Source organism: Vicugna pacos, chromosome 1 (assembly GCF_048564905.1).
Source record: "Vicugna pacos chromosome 1, VicPac4, whole genome shotgun sequence".
NCBI lineage: Eukaryota > Metazoa > Chordata > Mammalia > Artiodactyla > Camelidae > Vicugna > Vicugna pacos.
The window spans coordinates 39,245,247-39,260,749 of NC_132987.1; the positions used below are offsets into that span (position 1 = coordinate 39,245,247).

General features: G+C 33.2%; 1 long non-coding RNA gene across 2 annotated transcripts in view; it reads left to right on the forward strand.

The window, feature by feature from the left end:
• Positions 1 to 15,503, forward strand: part of LOC140696385 (uncharacterized) — a 228,415-nt gene that overhangs the window by 50,378 nt on the left and 162,534 nt on the right. Inside the window, exon 4 of one of the 2 annotated variants that reach the window (XR_012072657.1) lies at positions 13,297 to 13,345. The exons of the other annotated variant lie outside the window; for it this stretch is intronic. This is a non-coding gene — a long non-coding RNA (uncharacterized lncRNA). Of the gene's footprint in view, positions 1 to 13,296; positions 13,346 to 15,503 lie in introns of those variants that run through there. 2 annotated transcript variants of the gene reach the window in all.

Here is a 15,503-nt window from a genome sequence, read left to right on the forward strand (position 1 = left end):
AAGCAGATAATACCATGTCCCTTCTTTAATGATGAGGAAGCTGAATCTAATAAAGATACCTCTTTAATATTCATCCAGTTTTTAAACGTATTGATCATTCACAGTGAAACGTATGATACCCATGCGTATATTTGTATCTGTTGTGCTATGTAAGCTCTGAGATAGAGGCATTTATTTACTTTTACTAAATATGGTAAGGAGTGAGTCTATGTGGTATCCATGTTGTTTCCTCCTGGAGTGTAAATGCTACTTTCTCCTTTTATAAGAGAAACCTCACTCACTCTTCTTCAAGATCTCAACCATGTGTTTTGAGGGAAATCAGTTGATGGGTTCTGAACAGTCTAATCCTGGTAAAGCCATTTCCCCTTGCAAGTATTTGACATAGAAGAGGGCAGGCCTAAGCAAATTTGGTCAATTAACTTGAGAATATGATAGATGCTTCCTGGAAAGAAGCTTCCTTACTATTAAAATACAGCCTGAAGAAGAAGGCTTCCTTGCTCACAGCTATGCATGAGAACGCATAGCTCAAATTGCTGCTGCGGCTCTGAAGGGGCCAGTCTTAGGATGTAGCAAACTCACTGGGGCAGAGCAAAGCTTGGAAATCACTTGGTTATTTTCACAAAAATTTTTGTCCTTGAATCAGTTATCTACTCTGGTTCTGTAAATTAATGAATTTGTGTGTTTGTATTTTTTAAGTCAATTTAAATTTTAATTTATTTCACTTGTTTAATTAATATACTAATAATACAGACAGCCTTAAAAGTTAAAGAAACTGTATTTGGAGGAGAGTTTTCAGGCACATAGAAAAGAAAAAGGGATTTTAGGAAGATGAAAATGATAGAAAGGAAAGAAAAGCATGATAAGTGGCCTGGGAATAAAGGAGTTTCAATATGATTGAAGCAGAAACTAAAGTTAGGGTGAAAATATACTAAAATTTAGAAAAATAGAAATATAGTAAAAAAAAAAAATAGAAAAAAATTACCAAAGAAGAATCCAATTGATTGCTGCTCAGTTAGAGAATTCGAAGCATTTATAAATGAAAAATATACATATGTTTTAATAGCTATGTAAATTTAAAGAGTAAAGGATAGAATAAAATCTAAAGAGTCACAGCAGTTATGAAAATACCAAGGGAAATATGCATATGTTCCTATAATCAAGCACAGCACTAAATATTTTATGAGGAGATATATATATATATATATATGATATATATATATATCAGGACAGAATTCAAATATATAGAGAGTATGTGCATTTGATGAGAGAGAAAAATGGTACTGAAGGTCAGGGATAATTTAGAAAAAAATATCTGTTCAGGATAGTGACTTTATTTCATTGGATATATATCCAGGAGTGGAACTGTTGAATCATATGATGGTCATATTTTTAATTTTTTGAGGAACCTCCCTACTGTTTTCCATGATTGTACCAATTTATAATGCCACCAACAGAGTACAAGAGTTCCTTTTTTCATATCATCACCATTACTTATTTTTTTCACTTTTTGAAAATGACTGTTTACCAGGTATAAGGTGGAATTTCAATGTGGTTTTAAGTCGCATTTCCCTGAAATAGTAGCATGTTGAACATCTTTTCATATATCTATTGGTCATTTGTATGTGTTTTGAAAAAATGTCTATTTAGATTCTTGCCAAATTTGTAGACTGCTTTTTCTTTTTTTTGCTATTGAGTTTATGCATTCTTTATATATTTTGGATTTTAACCCCTTATCTGATATATGATTTGCAAATATTTTCTCTATTCCATAGGTTGCGTTTTCTTTCTGTTGATTGATTCCTTTGCTGTGCAAGGGCTTTATAGTTTAATGCAGTCTCACTTGTCTGTTTTGCTTTTGTTGCCTGTACTTTCAGTATTAGATTTTTAAAAACTACCAAAACCAATGTCAAGGAATTTGTCCTCCATGTTTTCTTCTAGAAGTTCTATATGTTTAGGTCTTACATTAAAATCTTTAATCCATTTTGAGTTGATTTGTGTATGATGAAAGATAGAGGTACAATTTAACTCTTTTGCATGTTGATATCCAGTTTTCCCAGCATCATTTTTGAATACTCATCTTTCTTCCCTGGGTATTCTTGTTGAAATTTAGTTGACTGAATGTGCATGGGTTTATTTCTGATTCAATGGAGAGATTCTGCTCCATTGATCCATGTTTCTGTTTATTTTCCAATACCATACTATTTTGACTACTATAGCTTTGTAATATAGCTTGAAATCATGAAGTGTAATACCTCCAACTTTGTTAATCTTTCTCAAGATTAATTTGAATATACAGAGTCTTTTGTGTTCCATATGAATTTTAGATTTTGTTTATACATTTATGAAACATGACATTGGAATTTTGATAGGGATTTAATTGAATTTATAGATCGCTTTTGGTAGTGTGGGTAATTTCAAATAATTTGTCTTTAAGTTTGCAGAGTTTCTCTACTGATTGATCATGTCTGCTATTGACACTCTACACTACATTTTTTGAAAATAATTCGTTGTATTCTTCAGCTCCATAATTTCTGTTTGGTTCTTTGTTATGGTTTTAATTATAAGTCTTTTAACAATTGCAAATAACTTATGTCTTGCCTTCTTTAGAATATAATTCTCTCAATTTTTGCCTTAGACATTTATCCAAATGAGTTATATATGTTTATCTACATTAATATACCCCAATTGAAAATGTCATTTTGAAATAATTTTTTAAATTTTATTTTACTGAGTTATAGTTAGTTTACAATGTTGTGTCAATTTTGAAATAATTGTTGGATTTTCTTAAACTGTAAATAAGATAGTGCTCATAAAATAGATGCATTTGGTTCAGAGTCATACATGTGTATTTTCTTTCTGTAGAGAATATGGCAACACTTGTGCTTTTAAAGTAAAGGTTATTCTCTGAATTTAACAAGGCATTATCAAATATAGATCAGTCTTTTTTTATATTTTAAACATTTTTTATTGAGTAATAGTCACTTTACAATGTTGTGTCAAATTCCAGTGTAGAGCACAATTTTTCAGTTATACATGAACATACATACATTCATTATCACTTTTTTTCGCTGTGAGCTACCACAAGATCTTGTATATATTTCCCTGTGCTATACAGTATAATCTTGTCTATCTATTCTACATTTTAAAATCCCAGTCTATCCCTTCCCACCCCCCACCCCCTTGGCAACCACAAGTTTGTATTCTATGTCTATGAGTCTATTTCTGTTTTGTATTTATGTTTTTGTTGTTGTTTTTTCTTAGATTCCACATATGAGTGATCTCATATGGTATTTTTCTCTCTCCTTCTGGCTCACTTCTCTCAGAATGACACTCTCTAGGAACATCCATGTTGCTGCAAATGGCATTATGTTGTCAGTTTTGTGACTGAATAGTATTCTATCATATAAATATACCATTTTATCCAGTCATCTGTTGATGGACATTTAGGCTGTTTCCATGTCTTGGCTATTGTAAATAGTGCTTCTATAAACATTGGGGTGCAGGTGTCATTTTGAAGTAGGGTTCCTTCTGGATATATGCCCAGGAGTGGGATTCCTGGGTCATATGGTAAGTCTATTCCTAGTCTCCATACTGTTTTCCACAGTGGCTTTCCTTGCTTCCCTCTAGTCTTACACTTTTTAAAAAGATGAAAGTATGACAAAGTATTTTATCTTAGTAATCTAAAGAAGGAAAAGTTGTAGAACTGCATTGAGAAGTGACTGAATTTGGGAGGAGCAACAAACATGTAAAATAAATAATTACAATGCAGTTCTCCAAATGATATATTAAAAGTAGGTTAAAAATGCTGAGAGATCATATAGGAGATAAGTAATAAGTATGCTCATACATATACATGTTCTTTCATAGGTTTAATTTCTTGCCAGATTTAATTCTTCCTTAGAATATGGGGATTTATAATTGTCAAATCAAATTATTCTCAGTGTCCAAGTAGCTTCATTCATAACACTCAATAGGCCATAAAAGTAATTTTGAAATGTAGAATTGGGTTATTGTTTTGTTATAAAAGTAATTTAAATATATATAAAAGCAAATTACATATTTTTAGAATCTGTAATTTTAGTCAGTTACAACTCATCAACTTAAGTATTTTCAGAAGGAAGAGAAAAGAAGTAAGGATGAAGTCATGGTGATGGTGGGGTGTATTATCAGTATATCTTACAACAAACAAATCTTAAATATATAAAATCTTGGGAAAGCAAAACTATGCTCTCTCTGTGTTTACAGCTTTCAGTCTCGTATGTCTCAACTTCAGTGCCTTTGCTTAAAATCTTCACTCTCCTTTCTTGTCTCCATATCCATGTGTTCAAGTTTTACTAATTTGTCAGAACTATTTCTCCTACAAGACTTGCTGAATCACACAAGTTAAAATTAATTACTTCTTTATAGCATTTACAAACCCCAAATGTTTATTAACATTCATTATTATAATCTGCAATGTGTTTTTTTTAGGGATCTTTTCACATTCATCTTTGTAATGTGTGTCACAGATGTTCACTATAAATGGCTGTGGCTATTTTCAAGAATTCATTTTGCCTATGGTAAAAGATAATGACCAACTGTGATTAGATTTCAGATAGATTGCAAAAATATTTAAAAACAGAAATGAAATTAAATCAACCTCAGGTAGCATAAGTGTGAAATAACATGGCTTTGGAACCATACAGACTTAAATTACAATACTAGCTCACTAACTTGATAATTCTGTTGTACAGGTCAAGCTATTACCTTTCAACTGTAGTGCCTTCGTTGTTTGCATAATAGGGATAATATTATGTAACATTCACAGTAGGTCTGACAATTATAAATCATAAACATGAATACCTGGAATAGCTTCTCTTATAGATACTCAAAAATTGGTGACTAGTACCTGGAGAAGTAGTAACAGTCAGTATTATTGGTCACCTAAAGACTGGCTAGAATAAAGCACCAATGAACCTATCATATTGGTATTAAAATAACAATTAATTATGTTAGGACATATACACATGATATTTGTGGTAATGTACTTATAAATCTAAATTAAGTGCATGAAAGAACTTATGATATTATTTATCAAATACTAGATCCTTCCAGTACAGCAAAAGATACAAATAATTGGCAGGTGTAGCTCGATCAGATGTTTTGTGGTTGGCCATGAGGTAATGAAAACTTTAAAATATGTAGTCATAGCTGATATGAAAATGTATGCTATTAGTTGACAATATAAGCTTGTTTCTCTTTATTATTATTAATAAAATACTTAATTCCTTTGGAAGCATAATAATGTTGCTTTGTATAACTCGAAATGTAATTATATAAATGTCCCAAATATCAGACGCTTGAGTATATGTGTACACCTCTTTAAGTTCTACCTTATTTGGCAAAAATTGTTGTATATCTTTATATGGGTAGTGTATGTGTGTGTGTGTGTGAGAGAGGGAGAGAGAGGCAGACAGACAGACAGACAGAGCCAGAGACAAAAAAAAAGAGAGGAAGGCGAGAATGAGATAGAACCAGGTAGAAGTAATTTTAAAAATGATGGAATGAAATAAAATAAAATGAATTGCAGAGAATGCACCAAAAAGATATCACTGAGAGATAATATATAGTACTAATGCAAAACAACTGTTATCTTTCCCTGAGATTTACATTTTCAGGGTACTTGTATAAAATATTCTCATAGTAATAGTGCTCAAAACATAGTGTATATGTACTTAAAAACTACATAAGTGAGTATACTTTAAAAACGTTCTGCTTTTCAGAACTCATTTCTAAAATAATTGTTTTCTAAGAACTCCTCTTGTGCTGTCAGAATGGAGTTAGCATTTATGCTCTTACTTTCAATTCCTTGGAAGAATAAATCCTTTCAAATGCAAGAGGATCCTAGAAATAGTCACTGGCCAGTAAGGATTAATCAGACTCTGCTCATGTTATCAGTTATTTATATACCATTTTCCCAACTGAGCATCCCTGCCACCGTAATGACCTGAATGCATGCAGTGCTCAGCAGCTGAGGCAAAGCTTACAAGCTGATTTTATTGCTTTAGACACGTTGAACAACAGAAGAGCCCATCAGCACTGGAACATTAGGATGCCAGAAGTGTGTTCCAATCATTTGCAATAGGAAATCACTCTACAGTATGAATATACATTAAATCTTGAGTCTCTTTTTTTCAGTCTATAACATGCAATAAACTATACCTTAGCAGCAGTGATAAATGCATTCTCCTAACTGAAATGCAAATGGTATCTTAATTTGATATTTAAGTTAAATGATCACTATTTCCCACTAACGGTTCTATAGTTAACCTCTTTGACTTCTTGGCACTACTGAAATTTGGGGGCATATTGAATTACCTTCTATCGACTGAGAATAATAACCTTCATATCCATGATACAGAATAGTACTTTTATTTTTTGAGTTGGCTCCCAGACCTTGCATAGAGTATTCTTATTCTTATATCATAGTAATTTAATTTGTGTTCACTATGAGTCATTGAGTTAGACAGTTATTTATGTCTTATTCTTCTGTCCTTGAAAAATAAAAAGGTTTTTATGCGTGTAGATATATGTATATATGTGATATTTCTATTCCAGAAGCTAAAGTAAAGATGGAATAATTGTCTCTACTTCATCGATTTGCACCTAAAGCTTTTTCTGCTTAGAAATTTCATATATGCCAATTTATATTTGCTATGGTTGATGATTTCATATTGTGATATCCTTATGCAAAATATAACATATGCGTAATACCATGCTATACTAGCAGGCTGACAGAATTAGAAATTATCATAGAGAGTATCACTGTAAGTAATTATTTTGGTATCACAATTTATTTTCTTATGACATAAAATCTCAGAATGGGGAAATCCTTCAAAATATGTATTCATTGTCATAGCTTGTAGAGAATGTAGAGAATGAAATTGGAAGGAAATTTTAGTTATTTTGAATCAAATAAAACACCTGTTGTTATTAATTTTATGTTGATGACTTCAGCAAGAATCAAGAGCTTTCAAGTATTTGACAAAGCAATTGGAAAATGAACAAAAAAAATTTAAAAAATGTCAACTTTCTTCCATTTTTGTATTCTGTCATGATAGCAAACACATTTATATATTTAATTCATGAAATTTGTCATGTTCATAGATTTTTAAGATAATAATGTGGAATTTGCCTCTTGAGCCTATTGCCATACCTTGATCAATTTACTAATACAAATGCAAATGGTCTTGCTTCTATTTTAATTATTTAATACTGAATTGCAAGAAATAACTAATAGAAATAAATACATGGTAAAATGTATTGTCCGTGCAAATGCTTGTTTTTCTAGTAAGGAGTGGAGCTAAAATAAACACACTAAGCGTAGATCTGAGTAGCTGTAAATGATAGAGCAATACATAATTGAGATATACTCTGTGTCGTGAATTGAGTTGTCAGAGCATCTAGCAGAGTTCATGGCTTACAGCATGTGCTTAATAAAATGTTCTTGCTGAATTAGTAGTAAATTATGAAGAGATGATTAGAAAACATTAGGGAAAATACTAAATGAATACATTTTGAGGGTCTTGTGAGCTTGTTGAGTCAGTTGTAATACTGAAATTCTTGATTAACATTTAAATAGTTGTTTTGTTTTGCCTTGGACATTTACTAGAATTAAATTGATTTAAAATAATTCAAAGTAGAGTATAATAATATTTGGAAATATTCTTTTAGGTAATAAAATTGAACTAGATGCAGAGATGGAAGTGATGGTATTATTTAGGGCATAGGCAATGTATGTCAGGCAAGGTGAATTTTGGGTGGAGGGTGCCTAAATTAGTAGAATTAACGAATAAAATTGATTGTAAAATCCAATGTGCAACTGGTTTTAACATTCAGTTCAGAAGATGGTGTGACCACAGGTGGATGATAGTTAAATATATTTTCTCACTGTGATCTTGAGTCATGTTGACCAGGACTCGGACATTTCTCTTTTAAAGATCTTGAATTATCCAGAAGAAATACCTTGAATGGCCTATCACTGAAGAAAATATTTGCTGTTAATTGGATAAACATAGCAGAATAGCTATAATTAAAAAGAGATTGATGATTTTGTTCAAAGAAATAAAGTGAATTATTGGATGCAAAATCTCTGATGGAAAAAAATGGTGAAACAGCTATTTAATCGTATAGTCATTTTTGGAAAATACAGTGTGGATCAGTGCTAGAAGTTTTCGCTTGAAAATCCTCCCAGAGATTTCCAGTCACAAGTGTTTTAAGCTTCTCTCCTCCCAAAGTACTTTGATACATTTCCTTTAAGACCTGTTCTTATCACTGCATGAATGTGATTTTAGTAATTTGGCATGTGAACATTTCTCCAGATAGACTCTAATGTTTCTTGAAGATAAAGGCCTTATTTCACTCATTTATGTGTGTATATGTATGACAATGGTCGGTGATTTTATGTAGATGGATAGATAGATCTGCCATATCATAGTACGTACCTTGAGATGGAGTGACTGTAATTGAACTAGAGTACCATTAGCACTGTTGGTCTTATTCCGTTTCCTCTGGGTGCAAGAGTTAGTAGAATGATGGAGTTAGTGTGCCCTGCTGGGTCCTATAGGAAGTAGAAGCACAGAGAGAATTGAACATGAATGGGATTTATTGAGGTTAATGTCTAGGAAAGCTGAAGAGGAGAAGGATCAGGGGTTGGCAGGAAAAAGCTTCCAATGAATATCTGATAGCTGTGAAAGAAGAAGGGGAAGAAAGGGAGAGTAGATAGTAGGAAGCACTTCAGACCTCAGTTATGGTACTTCCAGTACCTTCGCCATGCTCAGGCATCAGCTGGGAGCAGCCCTGAGCGAATATGGCCTTGGTGCTGCAAAAGGAGTAGAAGCTGGAGGCTGTTGTCTGCAGTTCTCAGAGCAGTTTCTCACTTGACAGGAGATCTGAGTGGCCCACTTCATTAGCCTGTATAGCTGACTTCTTATACTTTTTAAGCTGCACCAATCTTCTCTCCATATATATATAAATATACATATAGATATATATATATATTTTTTTTTTCTGGCAGTGATTTCTCCAGGTTTCCTGTAAGCCTTTCTTATGAGGAGAAACTTAGAAGAGAGAAGGTATTTGGGCAAATTATAGCTCATGCCATTAGTGCTGATTTTAGGGCTACAACTGTTAGTCATCCTCTTGCCAGCACTATTCATTCCAAATTCCCTTTATCCAGAGCTGTCACCTCTGTAGATCTTTATTACTTTCCTGGTAATGTGACCCAAACTTTTATTCATGAATCCTCTGAGCCTTAGATAATACTATGCTTCTGAAGGCCAGGGTTGCTGCATTTGTCTACTCACTGTAACTGTTAGGCAAGAGAGAATCAAATGGTGCACAGGGGAATCACTGGGGTTCTAGACTTTCTGGCTTTCACTGTTTCAAAACAGTAGGCTTCTCTTGTGGATCAGAGTCAGTTATTCCTGCCAAAAGGGTGACTCTTCTCACCTACTGGTCTCCGGATGGCACCTGTGATATACATTTCAGTAGGACCCTTGCTATGTCATACCCTGGCAAGTCACCTGAGTAAATATCTATAGGCTTTTGGGGAAGAACTGGGGGATTCATTGGAGTACACGTTGACTTAAGTCAGTGAGTTCTAGATCCGAAAACTGGTTCATGTTTGGGAACTAAGAAAGGGATCGTAAGTTTTTGTTGGGGAAACCACCTTCAAATTCCTGCTTTTCCGTTCATGCTTTCTTCTGATTATAGATATTGAACAGCATCTTCGTTCTCTGCCTGTTTGGCCCCAGCAACATCATGTTCTGTTAACTAACTTATCAACTCACTCTCGGTGTCTCCTTAATTGTTCCCTGACCTTGATCGTCTTTTCAGCAATTTTGAACTCTCTGGCGTCAGGTGGTTAAGCAGCAACACCTAGCTGGCCCCTATTGCTCTGAAGACCCATTGTTTCCTTTTTATTAGCAAACAAACTCTGTGGCTACGCCTTCTACCATCAGCTGCAGCCTGTGCAGCCTCCTCTCGGTGATGCTTGTGTCCCTCTCACCACAGCAGTTGTTAAGTATTTGGCTAAAGGTTCCACGGCCTTCCCGTGGAACGTATTCTCTTGTAGGGCCCCTGGTCTTACATTACATAATCATTTTTGCCCACATGCCCCCTTTTTATTCCTGTATCTAGCATCTGACAGGGTAACTCAGACACTTCAACCTCACGAGGAGTCATTACTTTCTCTAGGTTTTAAAGGACCACCCTAGCAGCTAGACAGCATAATTTCTAGGGTCCTTGTCTGGGAGTTAAATCTTGTGTTTCATAAATGGGACCTTAAATTAATTAATTCTTGCTTATTTAGCTTGTATCCCAGTCTCCTTGAAATACAACAGTAGAGGCTAGTGGTGCTGCTTAACCACTGTAAAAATCCGCAAGGTCAGAGGAACAGCCAAGAGGGCTTTCCTGATGGGAAGTTGATGAGTTGATTAATAAAACATGGTGTTGCTAGGGACAAAATCCAGTATCAGGAGTACTCCCTTGGATCTAGTTGTTACATTCTAGCTGATTTTTGCAGCTCCTTTGGGTTGTAGTCTCTTTCCTCCTTTATCAAAGTTAGCATTTGCAGTTAGGTTATGCTGAGATTTAACTATAATTATCAGCCTGGGACAGCTCCTGAGGGGGATGCCTATTAGACTGCAGTATCTCCTCAAGCAAGGGAAGTGCGAGTTCTTAATGCATTAGATTGGCCCCCTCTCCAGACACTGAGTGTTCAGAGAAGTCTGAGGGGCCCAATGATCAAGGAAACTCACCTTGTTGTCTTTTTTCCTTGTTTTCCTGTATTAGGTAAGAGACCTTCCTTGGCTGGGAATTTAGTCATCTCTGGGTCTCTATAGAGACAATGAAAGATTTGAGTTGAACACCTGCATGGCTACCATACAGGATTATAATAAAAGTTTTCTTCTTGGTTCAGGTGCATTAACCTTGAAGAATCAATTTTATTTATCTTAGAAGTTTAAATGCTCACACATACATACAAATGTACTGATCCACAATTCTAGAATGTATGCAAAAAAAATCAGAATTGGTAAGCACTGGTGAATTTAAATTGGCAAATACTTTGCTCCAGTAGAATTTTCCCCCTTCCTTAAAGAAGACAATGATTCCCCAAGACATATGTTTAATCTATCTACTGATCTTTAATCAGAGGGCAAGTAGAATTTAGACTGAAAGTAGAATTCTTCAGAAGACCAGATTAATAGAAGTTAAATAATACCTTCATATTACAAGTTTATATTTAAATAATGGTTTGTTTTCATCCTCCAGGGACATAAATTTAATTTGTTGGAAATGATTTATATGAACTAGTTAATCACTTTTTGGTAGAAATTAGGAATATCTTGAGAATTGAAACATGGAATGCTGACTGATATTTTGTATGCCAAGCTTTTTGAGAGATTAGTTTCTGTAGTGCTCTTCCTTCTTTGGCAGAAAGTAAGTTCTCTTTAGTTAAAGAAGTTCCTATTGGTTATTCTTTAATTATCTATAATATTGATAGATAAATTATATAAATCAACATAAATGAATAACCAATTTTAAGAATAGAAAATAAACAAATTTGGAATACCGTAGTTAATAGAGAAAATTGTATGAGCTATAGTTCAAATAGCTTAAATGAGCTTACTGTATAATAAATATAATTCAATTTTATAGATTCAAAAGTGGAATGTTTCTTAAATAGGATGGTATAAAATGAAAAGTGTAGAAACCAAGTGAAAAAACAAACATGTCAGAAAACCTGAATGAATTAGGTAGACTCCATTAATCCATTAATTTGATAGCTTTCTCTGGAAGCCTTGGATTTAATTCCCTCATTCTATCACACTAGAGATGGCTAATTAGATTTTAGTAGAGAAAACCTATACCTTATTTTTTATAAAACAAATGTATATGTATATATATTCTTTTATTTCTAAAGAGTATTTATTAAACTTGATCTTACATCTAGTACAAGATGTGATAGGGCATGGGAAAACTATATTCCTATAAATTAAATAACAGTTTCCTCAAATAAAACCTCCCCACCTCATCCATATATAGTTAACAATATTTCTTTGTCTGAATAAGATGATTTTCTATAATGTCAGTCACATTCTGGCTAAAGTGAAAAGGACAAGTTTTATATGGACAAAAAAAGGAAGTTTATATATATTCATCTCTAAGATTATTTTGCATTCATATATTATAGTGTTCATTTTTTTATTCTATATTGAAATAGTTCTGTAATTTAAGTCTAGAAAAATTTTTATAATCAAAATACAGATTATATTTTTGAAATTTTAGTTAATTTCCATGTTGATAACACAGGTGAAAACATAATTTGATTTGCCATTAGATTGTTCAGCTAATATCAATCTCTGATCCAAAAAAAAGAGCATGAAGAATAATATTTTTTGTCATAATAAAAATGTCAAATTCATATAGGATAACTAGACTTTGTAGAACCTTCTGAATTATTTGCCTACTCTCCCATTTACAAGTCATTTTGTATTTATATATGTATTTTTCTCTCTTCATGCAAAAGTTTCAAAGCTGATAGCTTACCATAAAAATCATAGAAAATGAAATGGTAAAACAAAAATAGAAAATCATAGTCAAAGAAGAAAACAGCAAATGCACCAAACATGCATCTTAACACCCTTTTTATGCATGAGCTTCAAATGTCCCAGTTTCATGGAAAACAAGACACAAAAGGAGAACATAAGCAGATATCTAGCTGTCGTTGTTGGAAAAGATAAGTGCCGGTTCTTTAGGAGAAAAGCTCCCTATCACTAAAATTCTGGAAAAAATACCTCTCATCTGCAGCATTATAAAGAGTAAAAATTATATAATAATATTATGTATCTTTAATATTTCCAGAAATTTTGAATCATTTTCACTTAGTAATTTGTGTCAATATTAGAGTAATGCTGAGGTGATAACATCAATATGTACATGAATAAGGATATGCCTTCTATTAATTTGTATTAATCTATTGCTAGAACCTAGGAAAACTCAATACCAGACAACTTTTATTTCCATAAGTACCAGTTATATGATTATTATTGAGTGAGGGACCAGAATTTTAAGATTAGTTATTTTTTTCAGGATACAGAGAAAGCCAGTGACAGACCATAGTGATGCTAAAAAGACACATATGGCTCTACTCATGTGGTCACACTGAGCTATGCCCTCTTCTAACAATTACAGACCTGCAGGTAATTTACTTGATTCACTTTTAACATTTTGTAATTTGTCCTTAAATCACAGGTACAGACATATGAAAGGAGATGATGGTTCTAATGAAGAGACAGGTAAAGTATGAGGAATGAGAAGGATGGAAGGAGTGAGGGATAAAAAAAGAAAAAAACAAGGAAGTCAAAATAAAGGAAAGGTCAGAATGAATGAGGGTCAAGAAAAAACAAATAGATCTTGATAGGAACAAAAGAGAGAAACAGTAAAATCAAAGAAAGGGTCAATATGATAGATTTACTCACCGTTGCATTTACAATATGTTGGACAAACAGTAAATTTCATATCCTAAACCTCCTAAAGTACCTAATTCACTGCAACAGCAGAAACAGATCCAAAATAACTTCACCCATTGCAGTTATCTTAATTAAATATAAAATAAATATTTGATGCATTAGAAGATAAGATTAAAATTGTGAGCTTGGGAGAAGAATATTTGAAACAAAGTATAATGAAAAGAAAATGTAATAGTGTAGTTCAAATTTCAAGCCCTGTGATGGATTAGCCAGCAGACTAAACAGCTAAAGAAATAATAAGTAAACTGTAAAATAGATAAAATAAATTATACTGAATACAGTTTAGGTAGATGGAAAGCATGAAAGAAGGTTAAATAGTATGATAGATACTATGAGATAGTTGAACATATTCCTAATCAAATTTAAACAAAGATACAGAGAATGGGAGAGAAGAGATGCTCAAAAAGACAGTGACTGAAATATTTTGTTGTTGTTGTTAAAAGACAAGAATCCCAAAATCCAGAGGTATCCCAAGGATCTAAGGCATACAATGCTGGCATCTAGAGACTAAAGAAAGTGTGTATATCCTTACGGCAGAAAGAGTGATTGATCATTTATACAGTCTTTTTCTGTTGCCTGCTCACTCCATGTGAGGAAACTCCTCTTTCCTGGACTCATGTCAATACTTTCTACCATTGCTTCTTTTAGTAAAAACTGTTCACGGCTAATTTATGGTCTCTTATCTGAATGTAGTCAGGGCCCTCCATCTGCCAGTCTATTCCTTCCACTTCCTGGTTCTGCAAATACCAGACTCTTAGCTAAGTCCTGTGCATGGTCCTTGGCTTAAGTATACACTCCACAGATTCTAATTCAAGGTATTTTCTCTTAACCACACCATCTTTTGAAGGTCAGCTCTCCCTCCCAGATATCAGCTATGTTTCACCTTTCTCCCTTGAACCTTTGAATCCCTTACATGCCACTTAGGACTTGAGGAAAGGTGAGGCTCCACAATCTCTGAACCAATCTCTGCCCGCTTGTACCCTGCTTCTATTCCTACTGTGCTAAAATTACACCATTTTGGTGTGGGTTCCCAGGATTCCAACAGAAAATATCACCTGAGTCCCCTCTGCTGGGGTTGCACTCATTCTGTTTGGCTTCTATTCTCTCACACCCTGCCTTCCTTTTCACATAGCTGAAGGGCTAGCATGGCAGAGAATCTGCATACATGAGGTAATAGGTTAAAGCGCCATGATTTAATCCTATTGTTAAAGGCTGCAAAGACAGGAGAAAGAAGCTTTGTAAAATATACATTTAAATAAGAAACAAAGAAAGTTTTGTTTATGAATGTTTTTTTCTTATAGGCAAAATATGTATCGCATTCCTCCTGTTTCCTCTTTTGGAAGTCAGCTTCTTTGAGAGCCAGTATAAATAAATTTCAAATTATCAGAATTTTCTTTAAGTGTGTGTTCAGTAATTGTTTCCTTATGACTAAGTCATTAATATGTTATATGTTATAAATTAAGACAGATATATTGGGAAGAGAAGAAGAAAAAGAGATACTTGAATTCATTCAAAAATTTTACTATGTAATCATTAACACTTGATGGGTTCTTAATAAGTAACTAAGCACAGTTCATGTATTTATGATGTTTCATTAATTCATGAAATGGCATCTTATTTATTTGATATAAAATTTAATGATAATCCACTATTGATCTCAAAAAGGACAGGGCAATAATATTTAATGCTATCTCAAGACTATAATCTTTTAAAAATAGATGTGTAGTAATTTACATGTTATTAAATAAAATATGAGGTCTACCCATTATGACAAAGAATCAAGTTGCATTATCACTTATTACATTATTTTATATTATTTTATAAGAAAAGTTAAGATATAATTAATAGGAAAACCTTATTGACATTATGATTTAAAGATATTAGGAAGTAACCCCTTGGAAAACCTATGAGATTTATAATCATTTAAAA